The sequence below is a fragment of the Podarcis erhardii genome (genome assembly GCF_964252035.2).
Source record: "Podarcis erhardii genome assembly, chromosome: 6".
In the NCBI taxonomy this organism is placed as follows: domain Eukaryota; kingdom Metazoa; phylum Chordata; class Lepidosauria; order Squamata; family Lacertidae; genus Podarcis; species Podarcis erhardii.
In genome coordinates, this window is record NC_138510.1 from 33797701 (window position 1) to 33803700 (window position 6000).

The window sequence follows — 6000 nt, forward strand, 5'->3', positions numbered from 1 at the left end:
TTCTTTTTAACCTGCAGCTAATTTCTGGTTCCCTTGTTAGTTGTGGTTGCCTAGGGGCTGATTGTGTGTGCCTATGTGTCTGTCTTCATCCCATTACCTTCTTCTGTCCTGTAATCCAAATGCTGTCCTGTAATCAGTGCTTTAGCGAAGCAAAAATGGCACTAGGGGAAAATGCAGTTCTCAGACTTGTTTCAGAACAGCCATGGCGACATCTTCTGCTGGAGGACCAGCATAATTGGCAGGCCCTCATTGCCTCAGGCAAGTGAATTGAGTGATAATGAGGCTGTCAATTTTTTCTACTATGTTTTAACAGATTAGCATGGAGCTGGGGTGCAGAATCACTAGCCCTTCAGATGTTGCTGGAGTGCAGTTCCCCTTATCTGTGACCATTGACCATGCTAGTTGGGGCTGATGAGAGGTAGAATCCAACAGCAGTTGGATTCAGGGGTGGGTTCCTCCACCCATAGCATAGGGAAAGAATTAGAAAAATTTGAGGAGGCTGGATACGTCTTTGTCTTTTGTTTGATGTAGTTCCTACTTCACACCATCACTTCTTTTGCAAATTTGCATTTCAAATTAAACCTAAAGCTTTCATTTCAGCTGGCTGGAGGTTTTGTTGTTGTTTTGTTAAAGCTCAATAGGTTGGCTTACAAACTGAATCTGTGCTCTCAGAAGCAAGCACCTTCTGAGTTCAGTGGAGCTTACTCCCAGGTAACTATGATTGTAATCACGCAACATGACTAACAAAAACAGGTCTTCCCAATCATACTCAAACATGCTAACCACTACACCACACCTTTTTATTATATATAATATAAAGTGGCAAGTGGGGTGCAACAGGGTTATGTCTTGGACCCGTTGTTCAACATATTTATAAATGACTTGGATGATGGAATGAAGGGATGCTCAACATATCTGCAGATGACACCAAACATGGAGGGGTAGATAAGGCCACAGAATTGGTAATCAATATGGCCTTAACAGGTTGGAGAACTGGGCCAAAACTAACAGAGTGAATGTAAGGTTCTACACTTAGAGGCAGGAAGAACCACTTGCACCAATGGGGGACACTTGGCTTGCCAGTAGTACATGGGAAAAGGATCTAGGGGTCTTAGTGGACCACAAGCTTAACATGAGTCAACAGTGTGATGCAGCAGCAAAAAAAGGTCAATGATCTTCCTGGCTGCATCAACAGAAGTATAGTGTCCTGATCAAGGGACATCCTAATTCCACTCTATTCTGCCTTGGTCAGACTACACCCAATTCTGGGCACCACAGTTTAAGAAGGATATTGACAAGCTAGAACTTGTGCAGAGGAGAGTGACCAAGATGAGCAAGAGTCTGGAAACCAAGCCATATGAAGAATGTTTGAGGGAATTGGGTATGTTAAACCTGGATAAGAGAAGGCTTAGAGGAGATATGACAGCCATCTTCAAAAATCTAAAGGGCTATTACATGGAAGATGGAGCAAACTTGTTTTCTCTTGCTCCAGAGGGTAGGACTCAAACCAATGGATTCAAGTTCCACACAAAAAAGATACTGACTGACTTTCTGAGAGTAAGAGCCGTTTGACAAAAGTGGAATGGACTCACCTGGAAGGTGGTGGACCATTTCTAAGCTTACTCTGTTTCCTGTGAAACCAACCACTGCCCAGACCAGCACCAGACTATCAGATGAATGTTGGTTAAAAGACTCATCACTGTAGCCTGCCTCTTCACATTGACTAGGATGTGGGTGATTGATTAGTCTCCATTATCAGACCATTTAGTGCATTTTGGTGTGTATTGTTCTGAGTGATTGGGTCTATTCACTGAAGAAAGTGTGTCAGCTCCGCACCAGCTCTTTATTTCCTGCTCATTGGTCACTTTGCTTGTTAGCACAACCTCATGACATCTGGCAGGACTCATCAATGACAGCATTGATTCCAAAGGAAGCCTTTTGCCAATGGGGAGAGTCTAACCCAATAGCAGAATTTGGCTGGAGCTCAGGATGTGATGGTTGCTAGAGGAATATTTTATCAAACAATTGCTTGCTGTCTCCCCAAAAAACCAGTGGGGAGTAAGGGATTCTCAAGGTCACTACACTTAAACGGATGTCGGTACAGATGCAGAGGTAGAACAAGATTGCAGTTCCACCAATTGTTGACATCACTGATGACTGAGCCGATTTTAAGGTACCACAGACAAAAGTTGAAATGTATCGTCACCATTATCTTGGGGTGGGGCCCGTTTTGATGAGACCACTGCAATCTTATTGGGAAGCTCTGCTGAATACAATGCACTACACAGGTGGACATCTCTGAGGGTGATGGCATCTACCTTGTGGAATGATTTCCCCACAGAAGTAACAATGTTGGATGGCTTCCACTGGAAGTTAAAAATACACTGGTTTACCCAGTTATTTTCCTGATCTCCCCCAGTATTGCCTTCATATTCCCCAGCTGAATCAGTTTTGAAAATTGGATTTATTTATTATTATTATTATTATTATTATTATTATTATTATTATTATTATGTGGCATTAGGTTTTATATGCCAGCCGCTTTGATAATCACCAGAGAAAAGTTAAATGTGGTATATATACATATTGGACAACCTAGGGAAAGTTTTGTGGTTCTTCTTCTGCTATGTACACCTGATATGTCTCGCCCACCACACGAATATAATTCTCATAACTCCTATGAAACTGGGTCAGTTGCAATTTAGGGCTATGCATTCATTTCACAACAAATGAGACACCAAACCAGATGGAACCATTTAGTGCAATTTCATTAATTACAGAAGGAGCGGTGGGAATAATTGGTGGGTATGAATAGGGTTCTTGTTACTCCACTGGTACCTGTTCATCATCCTTTCAATGGTGGGGGCTGCTTCTTTTGTTTAGGGCCAGTGAAGTCGCTTCCAGCACCTCCTTCAGGCAGCTACACCAATGACAACAAAATGTAAAAAACAAAAAAAGACACAATGCCTGTAAGAAATGAATAACTAAAGTAATGAGATGATTAACAAGAGCAAGAGGGAACTGAAAGTGGGGAAAGATCAACATCTCTATCATAAACAAACACATGTTTGTTTGGAAGGTAGTTTCATTGTGTGAAATCACCTCGCTCCCATGAGCTGTGTTAGGGATTGCAGCCTCAGACACAGCAGAATACAGCCATTCTGATTTTATTCCAGCAAGATATATGTGATAAAATCATAGAAACAAAGAGCTGAAAGGGACCACCAGGGTCATCTCGTCTAACCCTCTGAAAATGCAGGAATCTTTCACCCAACCTGGGTCTCGAACCCAAGACCTTCTCTACCAACTGAGCTATCTCAGGTGATGTTTGAAGAGAGCCATAGCCATGTTAGGCTTATTAGAGTTCTCCAAAGGAATGGTACTGCTACAAGTCTTTCCACATTCTGAATTCCAGATAAGCTACTTGGGAGTATTTTAAGAACTAGTGAGGAGTATCAGGGCCCTTTGGGACTTTTCTTTTCTCTTCTGGCCCCATTAACTGAAAATACATGTTGGCATTCTAAGCACATTGACAATAGGGCAAAAATAATTAGGGCTCTTTGTTCACTTTGGGCAAAGCATGAATCCAAACCAAAGAGGCTCATTTCAGAGATGTTTGGGCCACTTTGGAATCTGTAGCAACTGAGGCCCCAAACCATCTCAACCCAAGTGGGGAAGATGCCAAAGAACTGCTTTGAAGCACTGAAAAGGTATGTACATTCTGAAGCCTATTGGATGCATTTTCGAAACCTTCCCCAACCTCAGAATGCAGTTCTCTAGGCGAATAACCTGTACAAAAATATCGTAAGGTTGTGTGCATAAAATTGAAATATTAGTGAAACTAATATTTTAAATGCCTTATATTAGGGGGAACTGCTTTGCAAAAGTATATGCATTAGAAGAAGTTGCATAAAAGTAAGACTTATTGGGAGAAATGCTAACAATACTGAAATACTGCTAACTTTTCATGAGGACCTTTTCTTTCAAAAAGAATTGCAAACTTATGTGGCCATGTGGAGGCTGGAGTAATGAGAAACTGAAATGGATTGTTTTGCAGATCCTGAGGCTCAGGAATTCTAAGCACCTTAGAACTGACTCTCCTTTCTTCTTACTCACCTACATTTCATGCCAGAGCATTTTCATTTCTGCAAATAAATAAATAGAAATTGCAACACACACACACACAAAATATGATTTAGCCTGTTCGTGGTTTTCTTCATGCAGAATCTGGGTTTGTTGACATTGGGTGGAATTCAACTTTGTGCTCTTCCAACCAATGTATCGGTGGAAGCATCCCAGCTTCCCAGATGGAGCAATACCCCCTCCTCCAAACACTGTTCTGGGGTTTTCTTCTGACACCAACACCCCAAGCCAATTTTTGAGGCTGCAGGGCATGTGGAGAATTTCTCATTGCACAAGCAGAATTATTTGTGCTGGGCTTCCACTGACGGAACTGCTCACAGCACACCAATTCACACTTTATGCGGCGGACTCGCCTAACACATAAATATGTGCCAATGAGCTACAGTCAGCTACACTCCCGGTGGTATATTCCTGGCACCTAGACACTTTGGCATGTAAACTCACATTCTAGGGGGTTCAGGGCAGCAAGCATAGGTGTTAACGCATGTGCTTTATGAAGTTTGAATCCACCCCTCTAACGTGCCTAGCCATGGCTCTTGGTGGTGCTACTAACAGCTTTCATGGCTGTTGGCTGTTGCATTGCTGAGAGCATACGTATTCAATAATTTAAAGTCCAGTTGTATTTCCCAATGAATGGCCTGTAAGCTGAAATAGTGGGCTGCATACAAGTGAATTAGGAATTTACACTTTACAGCCAGCAGATGGCACCATAGCTATTTGGAACTGACCCAGCTTCTTGCACCTTGCTTGGATAAACTCGGTACTGCAAAAACCTCTAATAATAAATCTATCTGGAAGAGAGACAGAGCAGTGTTCAAATTACATGACCTAACCCTGCTAAATTCTGGATTGTCCTTCTCTCACAGCAGACTGCCCTCCCTTCTTATAAGCTTTAGAATTGTTCCTGGATCCCTACTGCCTGCAGGAAAGAAGCAATCACTGCTATCAATTAGAGGATCTGAATTCATATGCTCCAGTCTCTAACAGCAGTGAGTTAGGGTCTAAATGGCCTAAGGAAAGCCATCAGAGACCCAGCATTGTGCCTTGTCTCAGTTAGCAGCAAGGGGTACAATATAAATGTCCCAGTGTATCAAAACCTGTTCTGCACATTGATAGGTCTTGCCATACCATGGAGTCTTTGGAGACATCCGTATCACAGCTAAGCTGTGTGCAACAGTTCCTTGTTAGCTGCTGCTCCTTTTATTTTTTAAGTCTTGTTAGCTAGATCGTACAATGTCCTACAGAGGAACCCAGTGTGTGCTCCAAGCTGATCAAAACAAATGACAGCAAAATAGCTGCCTTGGCTAAAGAAAGTCAAAAGGTTTTGACCATGCTGAAACAAATGCCCCTACTGTTGCAGGTGGTTTTGATGTTCTTATATCAAAGATGATCCCTGCAAAGCTATCAAACACAGGCAAACTGTGACAACACTCTTCTATGACTGTAGTAGCTAGGTTATATTTTCTTCCATAGTTTTATAAAAATAAACCAAGATGACAAGGGCATATGGCACCAATCCAAGTCTATTTCTAGCGTCTCCAATGTGGCATATTTGGGCACCAGGGTGCACTCTGGCATCCTCTTTAGCACCCACCAAGTGCCTTCGCCCCTCTGCATTTTTATATTTTTATTTTAATTGAGAGCTTTTCTTCTGTATGGTAGGGGACTATTGTGATGGTTGCTTTTTTATCCGTGTTTTATTTGTTGGAGAGGATAGGCATTTTGCCTCCTCGGGAAGGGTTCAGAGCATCATCAGTTTTTCTTCTGTGAAATGGGTAGTCTCTAGTGCCTCCTAAAGTTTTTTAGATCTCCAAATATGGCCTCTGCAACCAAAAGGGTTGCGGACCTCTACTCTAG